Here is an 18,581-nt window from a genome sequence, read left to right as displayed (position 1 = left end):
CCAACATGAAGGATATAAAGAATAGGCTTTGTCAAAGCCAATTTATCTCAAGGCAATCTGCTCCTTTTATGGCTTCAGTGTGCCTCTAATGGAACAGGGCAGAGAACCTGCCTCCCATCTCTTTTCCTGCCAAGTGTAGCCATGGGCTGTTTGGTGTGAGAAGCCTCTACAGGTCTCCAGCACAGCCTGATTGCACTTTCTGAGACTCTACAGACTCGTAGCTAGAAAAAGAATTGATTAGGACAATGAATGCTAACACTGATCATTAAATATTTAAACCTGGTAGGCTTTCAAGAGTGGCAGGCTTGCCAGCCTGTGAAAACACCCTTGTTTTGCCAGATCTAACTTGCTGTTGTCAATTTTCAGAAGGCTTGAGGTAATGTGCATATGAGATTTAATATCCAGAGTTTTTTAAGGGAAAAAAGAAGACAGAGACTGTGCCTTTAATTGCGTCTTGTAGATTGAAACAAGTACCCATACATTACAAAATGTAGCTAGGAGAATGCATTTCTCCTTCCCTCGTGTGGGAGTGAAAATGCTGATGGGATCATTGCCCAAAATTAAACAAACACAAATACTCTAACCCATATATCACATTGATCACTTACACAGGAAATAGCATCTTGTTACATGGAGTGTGACTGTGGTTTCTGCTCCAAACTTCTGGAAACAAGAGAGCACAGAATCTTCTGGATGCTGGGACATTGGAGCCTGGTACTGCTCTCTCCCCACCGTATTATTTTCCATCTCTGTTTTCATTCACTTGATAGTTCCAGCACCATGGGAATTTTTATCTAAGCCTTTTCTCAGGGAAAAAAATTCCAGTTGTTGATATTTTTTTCTTGCTGTGTAGTGCATTATATTTTCAAGTGTTTTGGAACAATCTATTTGTCCAGTCAATTCCTATTGCTAATGTGAGCCAGTATTTCACCAAAAGGGAGGGAAAGATATTTGTATCAGTTTGATCACAGCTATGACAGAATGTCAATTGGTAATGAACAGAGCTCTTTGCAGGATACACAGTTTAAGTGCAGATGTGACCTCTGTGTGCAATTTGGGATCTAAACAGAATAGACAGGTTGGGAAAAGGGGAGAATAGTGCATAATCTGAGGATGGGCAGGTAGTGAGGGAAGAAGAAAAGTGGAAATTGCCCCAGGTAACTCCCCCAGGCAGTTGCCATCTCTCAAGGCAGCTCACAACAACAACCCAAACCACAGTGCGGGAGAGGATTGTTTTGTTGGCTCTTTTTCACCACAAAGATTTTCCTGTATGTTCATTTGGACAGAGTATAGCTGCTTCTTTTCTTTTCTTTTCTTTTCTTTTCTTTTCTTTTCTTTTCTTTTCTTTTCTTTTCTTTTCTTTTCTTTTCTTTTCTTTTCTTTTCTTTCCTTTCCTTTCCTTTCCTTTCCTTTCCTTTCCTTTCCTTTCCTTTCCTTTCCTTTCCTTTCCTTTCCTTTCCTTTCCTTTCCTTTCCTTTCCTTTCCTTTCCTTTCCTTTCCTTTCCTTTCCTTTCCTTTCCTTTCCTTTCCTTTCCTTTCCTTTCCTTTCCTTTCCTTTCCTTTTTTTTCTTTTCTTTTCCTCTCCTCTTTTCTTTTTTCTTTTTCTTTTCTTCTCAGCATGTCATGATCACAAATTATGTGATCATTATCATAATTCTTCATCCTTGTGTATTATGAATATTGTCGTCCAGTGTGTGGTAAAACAAATGTACTTAAATGACTGCAGAGAACAACATGATATATATGTGCAATTTTGTCAGAGTGGCTCAACAGTCTGACTTGCTGCCATCTTTGGATCATGACAACTGTCAGAACTAGTTAAATATGAGTCAGTTTGATCTTTGCTTCAGTTCAAATTTGTAAACTCGTATGGAGGCCATAGCAATGCGTTTGCTGAGCAGCTGCTTTTTTATTTTGTATTCCAAAAAGCAGCTGCCTGATTCAGTGCTGTGCACAGTGAGAACACTCAGAAGGTTCACCCCTCCTCAGTGCTTGCGGCTGCTTTGTGCCTCGCACTGCACTTGTAGATTAACCCCTTGGTAACGCTATCTACTGGAAAGGGAATTTCAGCTGTGCTGCTTCATCTCCCTTCAAATGTTAATGCCTTTGCCTATCAGCTCCTGCCTGCCCTCCTGCATGCAGAATGCAAACCCTGGGGTCTCAGGGAAGAATGGAAAGCAAGCTGCTTGGCATCTGGTGTTGAGCCATGGCAAACAGGTCTGAGGGTGGGTGCAGTGCTGAGTGGGCCAGCAGGAGAAGTGCAGGAGAAGCTGTCAGGAAGGGCAGAGGCTGAGGGATGTCAGTCACCACAGGGCAAGCAGAGTGGCCAGTAAGGCAGCTGGTGACAACCACTGAGAGTAAGGGTGGAAGATGGCAGCTGAAGAGCAGGGAGCAGGGGACAGTACTTTATTTTTGTCAGGAAGTCAATATTAACAAAATAAAAAGCAAATGACAGAAACAGTTCTCCTTTAAGGTCGTGGTTTTCTACTAGAATGGGTTTGGGTTATTTTAAGAAAGGCTTTTGCATGAGAAGTAAAACCACCAAAAAGGCAAGACATAGTCTTAAACCATCTCAATTTCCCTGGAGCTCACCTTGCTGAAAAGCTTAGATTTTCTGTGTTTCTACTTCACAGTCTATAGATGTTATTTTTCTTGAAGTAAAAAACTTACTCTTTTGACTGTGAAGACAAATGATCTGAAAAATCAGATCTGAGAGCTGAATATTAGGTGACTATACCAGGACCAACAGAGAGAGAGCCTGAATGACCTTAAAATCTTTGGTAGCTGTGTAGCTTCTGACTGATTTGAAGCATCAAAAGATTCCTCTGCTCATGATAAACATAATTCTTCTTTAGAAGGAGTGGAACCTAAAAAAAAGGTAGCAAAGAGAAAAAATAATCTACAGCGACTGGGTGGGTTGTGCCACCTGCCAACCTGCTCACTGATGACTTCTGCACTGGTATGGAGTCCCTTGTTTCCTGATAAAGAACCTGGAACTGTTTTGCTGTAAGAAAAGGAAAAAGGAACATAAGAAGATATCCTTGCTCAAGGCAAGTTTGTGCCAGTTGTCACTGTTTCACTAGCCAAATGAAATAGCCAGCTGGCCAGATTAGGAGTTAAGCAATACCTGTTTGGTAGGGCTTTGCTACACCTTCCAGGATGACAAAACGGGAGGTGATTACAACCTGGAGCTGACCTACTCCTTGTCCATGACATTGTGTCCCAGTCTTGGCTGTGGGGCTCAGGAACTAATTTCTCACCCTATTATTAGGAGTGCTCTGGATTTGATAACTAAGTGTGGGGGCTAAATCCTCCCCTGAGGGAAAGGTGGAAAGATGTTTGCTAAATTCTTTTTGAGAAGGTTGTGTTAGTGATACATTTAGTACACTGTGTTATTGACGACTATATGGCAATCTGGGTCTTTGTTTTTATTATTTCAAATCTCTGTAAACTATTTACAAGGTTATTTGTACATTTTGTTAATGTGAATTGAATTTTAACCCTAATCACAGAGGGAGGTTTGTTTCTTTATGAGGATTTTTTCCCTGGGTCTTGCTGCTATGATTTATCTGAGAACAGCAAAGACATCCTCAGTTCCTACGCTTTGCAAACTGAACAGAGCTCATCTGAAGCATGATTCAGAATTACAGATGATTAAGATAGTGAGAGCACACAATAACTTGTCAGATGCCTGGTAGGAAAAAATGGATCTGGTAAAATAGAATGAGTGTATCCCATTGTGTAGTAAACAGCCTAAAGGAAAGGCAGATCCCACTCTTGGGGCTGGCACAATGTGGGTGCCAGCCAGCCTTGGGACTGGACATGGGAACATGAAGTGCAATAGAGCAGTCTGGACTGAAGCATACTTAATATGCCACATATTCAAGGAGTTAAGGGTACTTTTCCTCCTATTATTCTCTATTACAATCTTATTGCTCTAATCTTTAAGAGCCTGTTCCTAATTTTCAGGCACAGTCCATTCATGTCCAGCCTACACTCTCTGTGCTTGTGCCAACCATAGCTCTTAGATTAAATAGTTCTGAAACCCAACTGGAAATCAGAATTTCTTTGTGATGTGTGGAGCAATCCTAGACCAATTCATGCCTTTTTATATAGAGGTGGGAATATTTGCCCTATGTTGACAAGCAGCATCCATCTAATTATTTAAGAGTTGTTCAAGCCTCTTCATCCTTGCAGCAGCACAGGGACATGTATCACCCACCATTACTAATGAATCACATTACCTGATACATCTTCCCCCTACACACTCATTTCCTCGACTCAAATTGTGTAAGTAATTGCACTTTGAATACTTTAAATGAATGAAAAAGGGTATAATGATGCTATGCTATCAAGCAATCCTTCTGGGTTTTTTTTTTTCACTGTCAGGGACTGTTGAGGGAAGTGCTCAGTCCCTGCAACAGCCCAGAGCTGTGTCTGAGTAAGCAGGGGAGCATCCAGTAGGAAAGAGAGAGGCAGGTGAGTCCTGCAGCTCTGGACCTCCTCCTCCTGCCCTCCTCCCAGTGTGAGGTGCTCCTTTCTGGCCCAGCCCAGCAGCACTGGCTTTAGGGAAGATTCCCAGCCCTGCCTGCATCCTGGGAAGAGCTGCCCTGCTGCCGGCCCCCCCACACCAGGGACAGAAAGAGCAAGGTAGGCACGTGGGCTGGAAATGATTAACTGATGGCCAGTAATTGTGCTGAGAGAAAGGAGAAGGGGAGGGAGACAAGTTGGAGTTTGGGGGAAGCTGGAACCTCTCCTGTCTCCAGTAGTTGTTGAAAAAAAGAGGCAGGCAAAATCCCATTTCCTAGCTGTGGCAGCTGGGGGCACACACACACTCACACCCACAGGAGGGTCCCTCAAACCCCCCCTGTTGTTGGAAACCAGCCTGAGGCTGGGGGCATCCATTGCCATGAGCTCCCATGGGCTCTGTGTCTCTGCCTGGGAAGCAGAGGAAGAGAGGGAAGAAAGAGGGATGACTCAGGAGTGCTGAACCTTCGAGGAAAGCACAGCTGTAATCCCAGATTGTGTGGCTGGGGGGACTGCTCTGAACAGTGCTTGCTCATGCAGTGCATTCATCCTCCTCCACCTTGGAAAAAGCAGTTTTGGCACACAAAACAAAGGAGAAAAGACTTCCAGGAATAAATATTTAATTGTAGCTTTAATTAATATTTTAAGCAAAAGAAGTCATCAGTCCTGTAACTGTATCTTAGAAAGAGGTGAGATCTTGTGTGGAACAGAATGGGATGCAAGTACTCTAGAAGACAACCATGTGGTTGACATAGGAAGCTGGTTGCTGCACATGGTGAGGCCTCTTCTAGATGCCCTGTCTAGATCAAACACACTCTGTTATGGGTCTGCTGTTTGCTTTTCCTCATGGAAAAAAAAAATTAAATGCCCTGATTTGTGTCTGGCAGTTTTATCACAAATTGCCCAGTGCTGTTTCTTGTGTGATTATGGCCAGCTAGAAGAGTGTATATTTCTGTCTCCTCAGTCTTACCTTTGTAATGGTACGAGGGTATGCTTTGTCTGGCCTCTACAAGTGGAAAAGAACTAGAATGGATGCACTTTCTAAGCTCTCTTTGTAAAACCATCTTTTAAAGCACTGTGGGTTATTATCAGCCCGGGAAATAATGCACAAATGAAAGCATTGCTGAAACCGGATGCTGGATGAAGACAGCACACTTTGTCCCAAGGTCTCAGGGATTTTTGTGCTCCCAATGAAGTTCGTGACCATTGGGACTTCATTGGACTGGTTGTCACTGCTGCCCTGGACTGTGCCATCAGCTGTCCTGCTGCAGGCGCTGTGTGACAGCTCTGCTCATGCAGGAGATGCCCAGCACACCCAAGTGACGGCAGTTCCGAGCACACCGTGCGCTGTCTCGGCAGCTCACACCGCAGCCCCGTTCCTCGTCCCCACCGCAGCGTTCGGGAGGATTCACCCGGATTATCCATCTGGAACTCTGCAGTTCCATCGATCTCTCCGGCCGTGCCACCCTTCCCATAGCACCGTTTCCCCTCGGCTGCTGCGGTTTCACTGTCGGGCCGGCGTTCCGTGCCCGCAGCTCCCCGGACGAGCCGCGGCGCTGTCGGCCGGGCCAGGTGCGGGGCGGAGCGGGGCTCCCGGCCCTGCCTCCCTCCCTCCCCGGCACAGCCACCGGGCCAGCCCGACAGCCGCCCGGGCAGCGGGGCCGCCGCCAGCCCGTCCTGCCCAGCCCTGCCCTGCCCTGCCCAGGTGAGCGGGGTCTCTCCGAGGGGCGAGGAGGGAGCATCCCCTGCGGGGATTGGGGATTGGGGATTGGGGAGCGGGATCGGAGAGCCCCCGGGAGGTGTCGGTGCCGCCTTCTCCTCCTGCGGGGCGGTGGATTGATTTCGCCTCAGAGATCAGGGTCAGTTTCCTTTGTTTTGGTTTGTTTGTTTGTTCCGTTTTTTAACACTTTCGCCTTCTTGCTGCGCTTTGGAACGGGGAGTGTGACATTGTTACTCGGGGAATGGCTCGCTTTAGAAACGACGAGCGAGACAAAGAGAGCTAAACAAGAGATTTCGAGCACTGGGAAGAGAAAGGGCTCGGTGCTGGCTGCTCAGAGGGGCACTGCAGAACTCGGAGCCTCGTTAAGGACTCTGTTGCTGTAGCGTGAACTGCCCGCTCTTATAGTCAGCACTTCTGTTCAGGAGAACGGGGAAAGCAAAAAAATCCGGGAAGCAACCCTTCTATCGTGCTCCCTTGGCATGTTGGATGTGTGTGCGTGTCACTTCTTGCTCTTGTAGAGAAGCCTCCGGGGCTGATTTTGGATCTGTGCCTCTGATTTTGGCTTTCAGGGAGGGGATTTGGAGCTCTTTCCTGATGCTGTTTTTGCTGGCCCTGTCGAGCTACTTTTGAGAAGTGTTTGCAAAACCTTTTGTGGTGTTAGATTTGATTTCTTAGAGAGTCTCACAAAACTTTCAGGCTGCTTTGGGGTGACTCTCCTAGTTGTAATTTCTGTGAGGTTGAAAGGCTTTTTTTTTACTGCTGTTCTTAACCCTTACTTTCTGACTATTATCTTATGTTTGGCAAACATAATTTCTTTCCTTCTGTTGATTATTAATAATGGACGATAACAAGGCCTGTTAATGTAGCTGCAGAGGGCTTGGGCTTTCACAAATACATCTTAGTATGTCATTAAATCTAAAGAGGTTTAACTAATATACGGCAGAAAAACAAAACAAAAAAAAAGCTCTAACTCATATGAAGGCTTTGCGTGTTTACAGGAAAAAAGTTGTGTGTGCCAAAGAAACTGTAGGAAAGATGAGCCTGTTCTCTGACAATGGGTTTATTTTCACATCCTACGTGGGGGTGTAAAGGAGAGAAAACACGTTTTTTCCAAGTGGCCCTTTGCAGGGGCAGAGCTGAGGCAGGAGCTCATCCCACGGCCCCATGTGTGGTGTGACACCCACATGTGCTGTGACACCTGTGTGTGCTGTGACACCCACGTGTGCTGTGACCCAGTGCGTGGCTGGGCTGCTGCCCTGTCCCACCCTGTCCTGGGCACCTGCTGCTGGCTGCAGTGACCCTGCACTGCCCTGAGCTTCTGCCTCTGCTGTGCCCAGGGTTGTACACGTTCTGACCAGCACCATCCTCTCCTTTACTTACGTGCATGTAAGCGCGGAAATGCTTATCTGCAAGTAATTTGAAATTAGTCAGATAAGGCCAGGTAACGCTGCCTTCTGTCTCCTCTTACCACTGTGGCTTTCTGGGTAGTGCTGTCCTGGTGAATGCAGGTTTTATATTCAGCTGTAGAATGAAACCCACCATGAACATGAAGGTGTCTGCTTCAGTAGAGCTCTCTTACAACAAACTGCCGAGCCCTGTTCGTGCACCACACCAGATGTGGTTCCTGGGAGGAAATGTGGTGTGTAGGGTTCTTTCTAGGTGACAGGACCAGCAGGCTGTGCCAGCTTTGTTCTTGGTGTCAAGCCTGACAGTGACAGAAGTGAATAAATCCTTTTCCTGCTTCCATTTCACCCTGAGTGGGCTGTGGGGTGCAGAAGGAGTTGGGGTCTCTTTTATGGTGGCTGGGTTGTCTTCAGGGTGAAAGCTGAAGTTGTTTATTGCATCTTTTTGTCTATTTTTTGTCTTGAGTTTCTGTAAGGAACCATTTTTGAATCACTGGGCATGGAGTAGAGTTGGCAGGGATTGATAGTAACTGCTTGAAACTTGGGAAAAGACTGATGGAGATCAGCATTAGCAAAATGCATTGATACTGTAACTGTTCAGGTCTAGGCTGATAAATATTCTGGATGTCGGTGGTGAAAGTTGTTGGTTAATCTCCCCCTCATCTGGAAGGTTTCTGGCAGAGACTAAGGAGAAGAATTCAGCTTGCAAAGAGTAAACCCCATCAACATCAAGAAGAAGAATGAGTGGGGATCACGTCCCTTCTCTGGGGCGGCAGCTGCCATCTCCTGGGGGCCAGTAGGCTGGGAACAGCATTGTGCACAGCAGAGGGGTGGCAGTCTTTGAAGAGGGGGAAAAAAAAAGAATGAAATGTTTGTTTTTCTTTCTGCACAACAGTTTTAAAAACTCAGATACTGCTTTTTGCAACAGGTTGATATGGAAAACCAAACAAAAACCCCAGCTGAAACACTGTAAAAAAAGGATAGATGCAGAGAGGTGATTTGGGTTTGCATGATGCATCAGTCCCCAGCACTGTCCAGACAAAATGAAAACCAGAAAGCGTTCATCTGACTAACTGCTTTGCCTTTTCTCTCCAAGCAGGGCAGAGACAATTGTTCTGCTTCCTTCTCTCACTGTGTCTTTTCCTCGTTTCTGAGGCAACTCCCATGCGGGATCAGTGATCTCTATTTCCTCTCCTCCAGCACTGATTGCGGCTCCTTTCCGCTCGGGGGGCTGTGGGGGCTCTGAGCGCGGCTGGAGCGGCCTCGCCCCTGCTCCCAGCACCGCCACTGCTGCTCCGGGTCACCCTCGGCTGCCGGGCAGCTCCCAGGGCCTGTGTGAGCTCCCAGGGCCTGTGTGAGCTCCCAGGGCCTGTGTGAGCTCCCAGGGCCTGTGTGAGCTCCCAGGGCCTGTGTGAGCCACCCTCAGCCGGCCAGGCCTGAGGAGTGCTCCTGAGCCAGGCTCAGCTGGCAGGCATCTCACAGGGTCTGTCTGGGCTCCCAGGGTCTATCTGAGCCACCCTCGGCTGCCAGGCTGCACTCCTGGGGTCTATCTGAGCCACCCTCAGCTGGCAGACATCTCCCAGGGTCTGTCCGAGCCACCCTCAGCCAGCCAGGCAGCTCCCAGGGTCTGTGTGAGCTCCCAGGGTCTGTGTGAGCTCTCAGGGTCTGTGTGAGCCACCCTCAGCTGGCAGACATCTCCCAGGGTCTGTCCGAGCCACCTTCAGTCAGCCAGGCAGCTCTCAGGGTCTGTCCGAGCCACCCTCAGCTGCCAGGCCTCTCTCAGGGTCTGTGTGAGCCACCCTCAGCTGGCAGGCCCTGCTCCGGGGTCTGTGTGCCTGCCTGCTGTCCTCTCGCCGTGTGTGGCCGTGGCTGGCCTGCTGGAGCCCACGCTGGCAGGCAGAGCCCGGCGAGCGGGGCGAGCAGCCGGCGCTGTGCCCCAGCTCCCCGGCGCTCCCTGCAGCCTGCTCTTCCCGAGAGTAAACAGAACAAACAGCCTCCTGGCTTTTGTAAACAAGCAGAGTGGGATCATTTTCTGCCGAGATCCCCTCAGCTAGTGGCTGAGAAAAAGGCTAAGGTACAGAGATGAGATCCCCTCTGACAGGAGGTGACACCTCGGAGCATCATCCGCGCCTCGATGGCAGCTGGGAAAGGAACCAAACTGACACTTTCTTTGTCTCTGCATTGTGCAGAAAGACTCTCGGCTTTCGTTTGTGTCATTTTTGGGGCATGTGGAGCACACTAAAGTGGTGTGCTTGGCCCCCCTGAGGGAAGCTGTGAAACTCCATGTGAGTCAGATCCATCTGCCCAGGCTTGGCTGTGGTGCCTCAGGGTAGGTGGGTGTGGGTGCTGCCCAGGAGCCTGAGCTCGCTCTAATGGACCGGGCTCCAGCAGCCTGGAAACCCCTCCTGCTTCCTGGAATCAAATTCATCCGTGTGGTTCCTCCCATGCTACAATCCTACTGATGGATTCCAGAGCTTTGCTGGTTCTTTATTTGCCATTGGTTTGCACAGCAGCCTTTTTTTTTCTTCGGGTCGATTTAAAATATAGATAGATAAATACATATATAACAAAGTAATCTATCCAATCTTTAAAAAATAATGATTGTCTTGGGCGTAATGACACTCGCGTTGAGGTTCTTGCATTATTAATGCAATTTGGAAACTGAATAGAAGTCTAAAGAAAATGAACATTAAATTTTTGACCCATGGTGTGAGTGTTAGGCTCTGCTCACCTTGAATTGTGTATTTCTGCAGGGAGGAGTTGGTGATAGGGTCAAGGTCTCAACAGATGTTTAAATAGAGCTGTTTCAAGGACAGCAGTTCTGAATTTGGCTTTTGGGTGCTTGCCCAGCTGTTTGGGCAATAACTGGTGGCCTGTGACCACACTTCTTGCCCGGCACTGGGATCTGGGAAGGTAAACCTGGGCTTGAGCTGCAGCCCCGCAGTGATCAGACAGCAGAGGGGTGAAGGCACAGAGAGAACAAAACAACCCGCAGTTAAATCCCCGGGGGGTTGTGAACTGCAGGGGAGGGCTCTATTACCTTTCTCTGGAAAAAGGAAGCAGGCCTGTGTGCACCCTGTGTTCCTTACCCCGATGGTTCCATGACTGATCTGATCACAGAGCGCTTTGTGCAGGACCAAGGAAAACAGAGCCCTGACCTGGTGGTTTCTGGAATATTAAACCTTGCTGGTCCTTTGCCATGCCTCATGAGCAGCACATGACTGGGGAAGTGACAGAGCATTAAGAGTTAAGGCTGGAGGAGGGAAGCAAAGTGTGTGCTGGTGTTACCCGGGTGGCAGCTTGTGTGCCAAAACGCCGGGGTCTGCCTGGGAGCTGGAAGCCAGGCTGGATGGGGCACTGATGGGGCTGCAGCCAGGAGGTTCCAGAGCAGCACGGCCAGCGTGGGGAGAGCTCCTACAGCACAGACAGAGCCTCAGCAAAGGGTCTGTCCTGCTCAGCCCCTTGTCACATCAGCCATGGGGTACTTGTCCCATGGTGGAGGACAGGCTGCAGCTGCCTGCTGTGACTGCAGATCTTGGTGACTAACAGCGAAACCAAAACATAAAATTGCTGAGAATTGGAGTGGGAACCTCTGCTTCCAAAGACTGTTTATCAGTTGGCTGTTTGCAGGAGGTTTGCAGCCCATTCAGCATCTGATGCTCACTTTGTCTTCCCAGAGTTGCTTTTGAGCTGGGTAGGAGGCATGGTGAGTTCTCTGCCATGGGGTGTTCCTCCAGGCACAACTCTTTTCCAGGAGAACTGCTTTTCCCAAGGTTTCAAATTCTTTGCCATTTGCTATTTAAGAGAATGCCCAAACAAAGACTAGACTGTGTCCAGGAAATAAACATTTAATCTTGCCTGTCCAGTGAGGGAGGAATTTTCTTTTTATGTCAGTCCTGGTTTAATGTTTGGTTTGTTTACGTTGCACAGCCAGTCACGCTGATGGAGGCCCTCTGGCAAAATGGACTATATTGTTTTATGAGCTCCTGCCTTCTCAGTGCTTCTTGTCTCCTGCTTTCTCTTCATGATATGATTTCAGAAAGCTGGTCAAAGGCATTTGCTTGTTTTCAGTTACATCAGTCATTTGATAAAAGTAAGTCTTGGTCGTGATTTCAACTTCTTGACAATTTCTTAAAAGGGTAAATGAAACTGCCAGAAAGCAACGTCAATTTCCTGTTTACAAAATTTATGCTTGTTGCTGGAATGTAAATATACATTAAATGCATGATTTGGATCTCACCCAGCTCATCAAGGCAGTGCCTTTCTGTGCAGTGGCAGGTCCAGAGCAGGACCTACCTCTGTTGATCTCAGCCAGGAGAGGCAAAATTTACTCAGCTGTGAAGACTGTGACTTCATTTTCTCCAATATTTGAAGAAAATCTAGCAATGAGAATCATGAAACGTGGTGATAGCCTTTTCACGAAGTCTCTTTATGATGGAGAGTGGTAGGAGGAGTTCTTAAAGTTATTTCAAACTATTTAAAGTAGTGGGGTTTTCATTTTACAGGTAGGTGAGACAGTAAATAGAGTGAATGTCAGTTTTCTCCTGTACAGTGTTCCAGAAGTGTGTTTGAAACTTACACAGGTCTCAGTTTCTGAATAAACATGTTTTCTCTTTTTTTTTCTTTTTTTTTTTTTTTTCCTATGCAGAAGGGTGGTTTTTCCCTATCCTAGGAACTGTGTCAGTCCCAGAAATTATTCTCACCAATATTTAGGACACCAGAAGTAGAAGGAGTATCTTGATATACTTAAATATTCGTGCAGTTCCACTGTTTTCTGATAATTCTTTTTTTACACTGATTTTTTTCTTTTCTCCCTGTGCCAGGCTTGGACAAAAATGGTCTCTGTCCCTGGGGATGTGTGATCCACTGCAGTGTCTTTTACCCATGGCAGCAGGGATTTGAGGACAGGAGCTCACTGCTGCACCCCAGTCCAGGCTGGATCTGGCAGAGCTGCTGCCCAGGCACTGCCAGCAGCATCCCAGTATCATGATGTCACCATGCTGCTGTCTGCACTACCCATTTTTCACATGCTCACCTTCCCTTCCATCCCTCAGGCTTTTCAGGTCGACAAACCTCACCTGGAAAGCATCCCAGAGGAATAAAATAAGAAACAAAGGTAGTGCAGAGCTGGCTCAGCACTTACCACAGCCCCATGGGGACAAAAGTGGTTTTGCTGGACACTCACTAGACTGGTACAGCTGGGGTCTGGGTTTCTAATCAAATTTGTTCTTGAACATTGCAGTGTGGCTGCATTGCCTCTTCCCTGGCATGGATCCTGAGGAGGAGCTCTCTCTGGTTCTCTGTGGTGTGGAGCTGTGCACTCTGGGCTCTCCTGGCCACCAGGACCAGGGTGAACCCACAAGATGTGCATGCAGTACCATGACACGGCTTGTTCTGGACTTGGGGCTTGTTCCTGAGGCAGGCACACCCTGAGGATTCTTGGCTGTGTAGCACCAGGTTTCACACAAAACATTGCTCTAGATAAAAACAACAAAGGCACTGTTAAACATACCCCTGTCTTTGTTTCTTTACTGATCTCACATCTCAGTTGGTAGTGGCTCTGGCCCAGTTTGGTAAGGCCATGTAGCTATTAGCATGTGGCTAAACAGGTAAATTGAATCAAAACAATCCTTCATAAAGGCATTCACTGCTGCTCCTGTGTGCAGTGTTTGCTCTGCTTGTGTGTCCCATTCCCTCTGTGATTGCAGTTGAAGTGAATGCAGTTTTTTTGCGTAGTGATTGCTCTAACACAAAACTTTAGTACAGTTTTCTATTAAACATGTACTTCTATATGGAGGTTTAGTTTTATACCTGAAGAATGTACATGCCTCAAGATTTGCCTGCTTTTTTTCAACTATAACACTTGATTTTTACCTTGCCTGAAAAGCTTGAGTTGCCCATTCCCTTGCTGTGGTCTGTGTTGGCTTTTGAGCACTAACACAGCAGCCACAAATAACACAGCAGTGCCTGTGGTTCTGGACAGCTCTGTCCTGCTCAGCACAGCTCTGGGGCCGTGGCTCTGGAAATCACAGCACAGTAAACAGTCCTGTTGATGTGTAAGTAGGCATGAAATGCAGCCCAGCACACGTGCCCGTGCTGGCTCTGCGGTTTTGCAGCCACCACAGCACAGTGTGACTCCTTCTGCCATTGCTGAGAGCACAGGGTGGATGTGCTGAGCCAGAAAGACTGGTTTGTGCACGCAGGATAACCAGGGAGGGCAGTCACACTCCCCACAGGTCCATTTCCCCATGTGTTGCCTGCAGTAGGCTGGCTGGATTAGGGATACTGTAAGCATTTTTGAGACTTAAAAAATAATTTTTTCCCTTTAACTCTAAAGTGCATCATCAGTGGTGTTTTCCAAGCTGCCACATGAGAGGATGTGATGGAGGGTGTGTTGCATGTAGCTGCCAGAGGATTTGGGGTGTTTATTGGGGTGGCTGGTGTCCCTGGAGCAGCTCTGGAGGCTGTGAGCTGTGGGGTGTGCTCTGGATGCATCACAGGGGGCTGCCTGTCAGTGCAGCAGATCACACAGAGCTCTGTAAAGCAGCAGCTGGCACTGGGGATAGTTGATAGTTGTGCTGCCAGGACTGAGCAGCTCTGTGAGGTAGAATGCAACATTTTCTGTTCAGCCAAGGAGTTTGGTTAGCTGTGTTTGCTTACATATTCTCTGTTCCACAAGTTGTTTGGTTATGTAAGAAAACCCGGACCTGTGCATCATGTATATTTATGTAGTTCTTGTCCTACAGACTTCAGTTAAACATATGAAGGCAGTTTCAGCTGAGAGTTAAGAGGTAACCATCAGTTTTACAGTATTGATGGAGCACTTGCCTCCTGCTGGAGCATGAGGACTCTGAGAGGGGTCTCGGGGTTGCAAGAACAAACTTGTGTACAGCATGGTGAGATATACTGGAAATTGTGTTGAGGGATGCAGTGGAGGGAAGAAAAAACAGAAATGCAATTGTTAAGTGGGCCTGTGATCTTTAAATATCTATCTATCTATCTATCTATCTATCTATCTATCTATCTATCTATCTCTTCATTGTCTATCATCCCATCAGAGGCAGAGCATTTTTTGTTTCTTAAAGTATTTCAGTCAATTTTCTATCTTTTGGTCATTACTTGATATTGATGTAGGTTCATAATTCTGTCTCCCTCACAAACATTTTGTTTAATTGATTTCTGAGTGATCTATTTGAAATGGACACCAGTTATTAGCCTGAGATGCTTAAAAATATGCATAGAAAGTGTCAGGTAGTGAGACTGGGACGTGGCCTGTGCATTGGGATAACCAGAAATTAGAGCCTGGCCTGTCCAAAAGGCATTTGGGGTCTCTGGGTGCCTCACAGAGCTGGTGTGAGGATCAGGCTGGATTTGAGTGGTTTCTGACTCTGTACCCTGCCAACTGCATCTTGCTGGAATGCTGGCAGATGAAATACCCTCAGAGGATTTGTTTTTTTCTTTGCCAATACACATATGCCTCATAAATTTCCATGGTTATAGATCTCTGTAATGTGAACTGTTTTTCCCTGTTGAAAATGTTGATTAGGGGGGAAACACAGTGAGCTAATTGTTCTGAGTAACACTTGAGCCACATAAATATTTCAGGGGATTTCAGTAGCCTTAAAAGGCTCAAAGTTGCACATGAACAAACTTAACCGCAATTGTGCCTAAAGTTTTGTGATGTCAGAAGAGGCTGAAAAGGAGAGAACTTCTCAAAAGTGCCTGGGGATTTACATATGTATAACTTCTTTGTAATGGTATGACACTGTATAACCCATTTGCCTTGTAGATAAGCTTTAAGATGCTTAGACACAAGACACATGAGAGATTTTCATGTTCTGGTATAAATATTTTCTACCAATATGAAATAAATCCTGGAATAAATTCACAGAGGATGCTCCATCATGGAAGCAATGGCAGAGGGAAATCTTCAGACTTGCGAAAACACTGAAGGAGGAACTGGGTTCCAAAGCTGGAGAGCAAGCACTGGAAGGGACAGAAAGTTCCCTTTTCAGCCATATATTGTATTTTGTCTGGGAAATACATCAGCTCACTGTGATTGAGCATGTTAACAAGTTTAGGATGAGATATATGAAGTGTTGGCTCTGCTCTGCCAGAGCACAGTTCCCAGCCCTGGCTAATGGAGGAGTGATGAAGGCAGCAGGAACTTGGAGTGACCAGCACAATGGTTCTGTGCTGGGGACCATAAAACATTGAATAGATGATATCTGCTTTCTGGCCCAAACCAGCTAACTTGTTGACAAAGCGAAATCTTCAGAAATATTTGATACTAGTGGGGTTCATTGTCTAAGAAAGAGTCATGGCAGCCATTCAAGTGACAAAGTGGGGAGTGTTTTGTTTCAAAAAGGCACAAGGTTTTTCGTTTGTGCTTGGATATTTAAAAGGGAGGGGGCAAGATCACCAGAAACAGCTTGTAGCTATTCTTGCTCTCTACCCTCTTTATGTCACTTCTGCTAGAAAATTTAAATAATTTGATTTATGAATAAGTCTGTACACCCTTTCTTGTGTGTTCCTCTAAGCTAATGTTTTTTTCCCATTGGTTTCTTTGTTTCTTCTCTAATTTGCTGTTGCCTTTTGGTGTCACTGTCCTTTGTTAATTTCCCTGTAAAAAGGGCCTCTACTCACAGTCCACTAAAAGGAGTGGAGGCTCTTTTTCTTAGACAGTTAAGCTGTGGGATTCCTTGCCACGAGGTACTGCAGAGGTTAAAAGATTATATGAGCTCAGAAAGGGCCTGAAAAATCTCATAGGAGGTTATTAAATACCACTATGCAACCTTTAGTTTGCCATTTCTTTAAATGAGGATGCAGGAAAGGTGTTGAGAGTAAGCACCACACTGCACTCACCTTGTATTTAACTCTGACCTGGGCAGCCACACCTGGCTACCAGTGTTGGGTCAAGTAAAGTCATCCTGATTTCCCCAGCTTTACTGCAAGGATCCTTTGTGATCTCCCTTCACACTGCCCTTATCACAGTTCTGTGGAGATTGGGGACACCAACACTGGTGACCTGGGGGTGACCTGTTGTGTCCTTGGCTTCAGGGAAGGAGCTCCTGGGTTGGGGCTGGGCGTTGGGAGTTGGTGTCTGTGTTTCTGCTCTGGGTTCTGGCACTGTGGGGGTGGCTGTCAGTGGCTTTGGGAGCAGCTGGGCACTGCTGTGACCTGGTGTCCCAGCTGGCAGTGGCTTTGGGACAAGCTGGGCACTGCTGTGACCTGGTGTCCCAGCTGGCAGTGGCTTTGGGACAAGCTGGGCACTGCTGTGACATGGTGTCTCTGCTGCCACCGAAACAGCCAGGGCTGGAGCCTGGCAGCCACACAGCAAGCAGCTGGCAGACCAAGAGCAAGGCAAGGTGCTGGGCATCTCACCCCAGGCTGGTGCTGGCTCAGTGCCTCTGGGTGTGCTGTGGGCACGGGTGGGTGTGACAGCCCATCCCACAGGGCACTGCCACCTGCCTGTTGGTGACAGGCTGTGGTGTCCTGCCCAGGTGAGGACACCCCTTTTCCTGCTGTCATTTAAATACTTGATTACATTATGTGGGAGCTCAGTACATCACTCCGGATGTCCAGAGCTACCGAGACAACCCTTGGGGGGCTCGGAAGCCCTGGAATGTTGCCAAAAGTACCTGGTGGCTTGACTTTGATCCTTTTAAAGAAATGACACCTGAAGGTGAAGAGATGAGAGAATTTCATGTCTAAATGGTGAGGGGATGTTATTCACTTGTTAGAACTTAAGTTAGAATGCACTGTACAGGGGGGTTTTATGTATTGTACAGGGGGGTCTAGAATTCTGTGCATGGATCAGGAGTCCCAAGACGGAGGAATTTGGGCGTGCCCTGTCCTTCTTCTTTCTTCTCCTTGGCATCCATGTTCAGGATGATGTTGGCATGTGTGGATTGGTTCATAGAAAGAGTACACTTGCCAACAAGGGCAGAAAGTATTGGGAAGTAAAGGTAAATATCGAATACGTAATTTTCATTATAAAAGAGACAACCGCCTCGTGGGCGGGAGAGAGTGCCTTTGGCTGTCCTGCTGAACAGACCTCGGCTGGACAGACAGAAAATCTTTGTAGATAAGAAATAATAAACTCGACTGAAGACCGAAAGCAAGAGTCCAGACTCCTTCTTCAAGAGCGCGGCCTACCCAGAACCACTTTTTCCCGTGCTGGGGCAGAGACAAGTAACAGCCGACCCCGGCACATTATCCAATACTATTGGTGCACAGCAAATTAAGTCACTGGGCAACACTTGCACCTAATTACCACCATCATCTTCAACCATCATCTTCATCCTTGCTTGGAAGAGCTCCCAGAGGAGGGTGCTTGTCTGGAACCTGTCGCTGCTTGTCCAGGCTTGCCATGAGCTGGGGAGAGTTTTCCACCTCTTGCAATCTGGTCTTTAAACAAAAGGAGCTGGATATGAGATTTTATAAGCAAACTGAAGGCTTGGGCTTCTCCTGTGAGAAAGTGTGAGGGAAGGTGTGCTGGTCTTGGGACAGCTCTGTGCCATTCCCAGCACTGTCCTGAGTAACCTGCCTTAGCACTGGCTCTGCTCCCTCTGAAGTACCTTTTTGTGAGGGGCAGGATGGAAGCTGGTCCTTCCTGTGTGGTTGTGCACACTGTCCCCATGGCAGCTGACAGTACATCTGTAACAGCCTCCTGTGCTCACTTACCAGTGGAGGACCCTGGCTAGCTCTGCTCAGCTTGGAGCAACAAGTTTGTGCATCATCAATCATGGCAAATACTGGATTTCCAGCGAGAGAGGATCCTGATTCCTCTGTATTTTTGATAAAATGAGCCACAGGGTATCACCATATATCCTTAGTATCCTAAATCAGTTGAAACATGTACTTCATCTGACTAACCGCTCAGTTCCTTCACCTAAACTTTTTTTTTTGAGTGTACCTATCAGCTTTCA

General features: G+C 47.1%; 1 protein-coding gene across 2 annotated transcripts in view; it reads left to right on the top strand.

Moving 5' to 3' along the window:
* Positions 1–4,434: 4,434 nt before the first annotated feature.
* The window catches only part of CARHSP1 (calcium regulated heat stable protein 1), a 36,733-nt gene continuing 22,586 nt past the window's right edge, over positions 4,435–18,581 (top strand). The window contains exon 1 of one of the 2 annotated variants that reach the window (XM_064390538.1): positions 4,435–4,650. The gene's annotated coding sequence lies outside the window, so the exon portion shown is untranslated. Of the gene's footprint in view, positions 4,651–6,080; positions 6,233–18,581 lie in introns of those variants that run through there. The other variant, XM_064390537.1, reaches the window with a different exon arrangement.

This window comes from Passer domesticus, chromosome 15 (genome assembly GCF_036417665.1).
Source record: "Passer domesticus isolate bPasDom1 chromosome 15, bPasDom1.hap1, whole genome shotgun sequence".
Taxonomy (NCBI): Eukaryota; Metazoa; Chordata; class Aves; order Passeriformes; family Passeridae; genus Passer; species Passer domesticus.
This window is presented reverse-complemented; position numbering and strand designations above follow the sequence as displayed.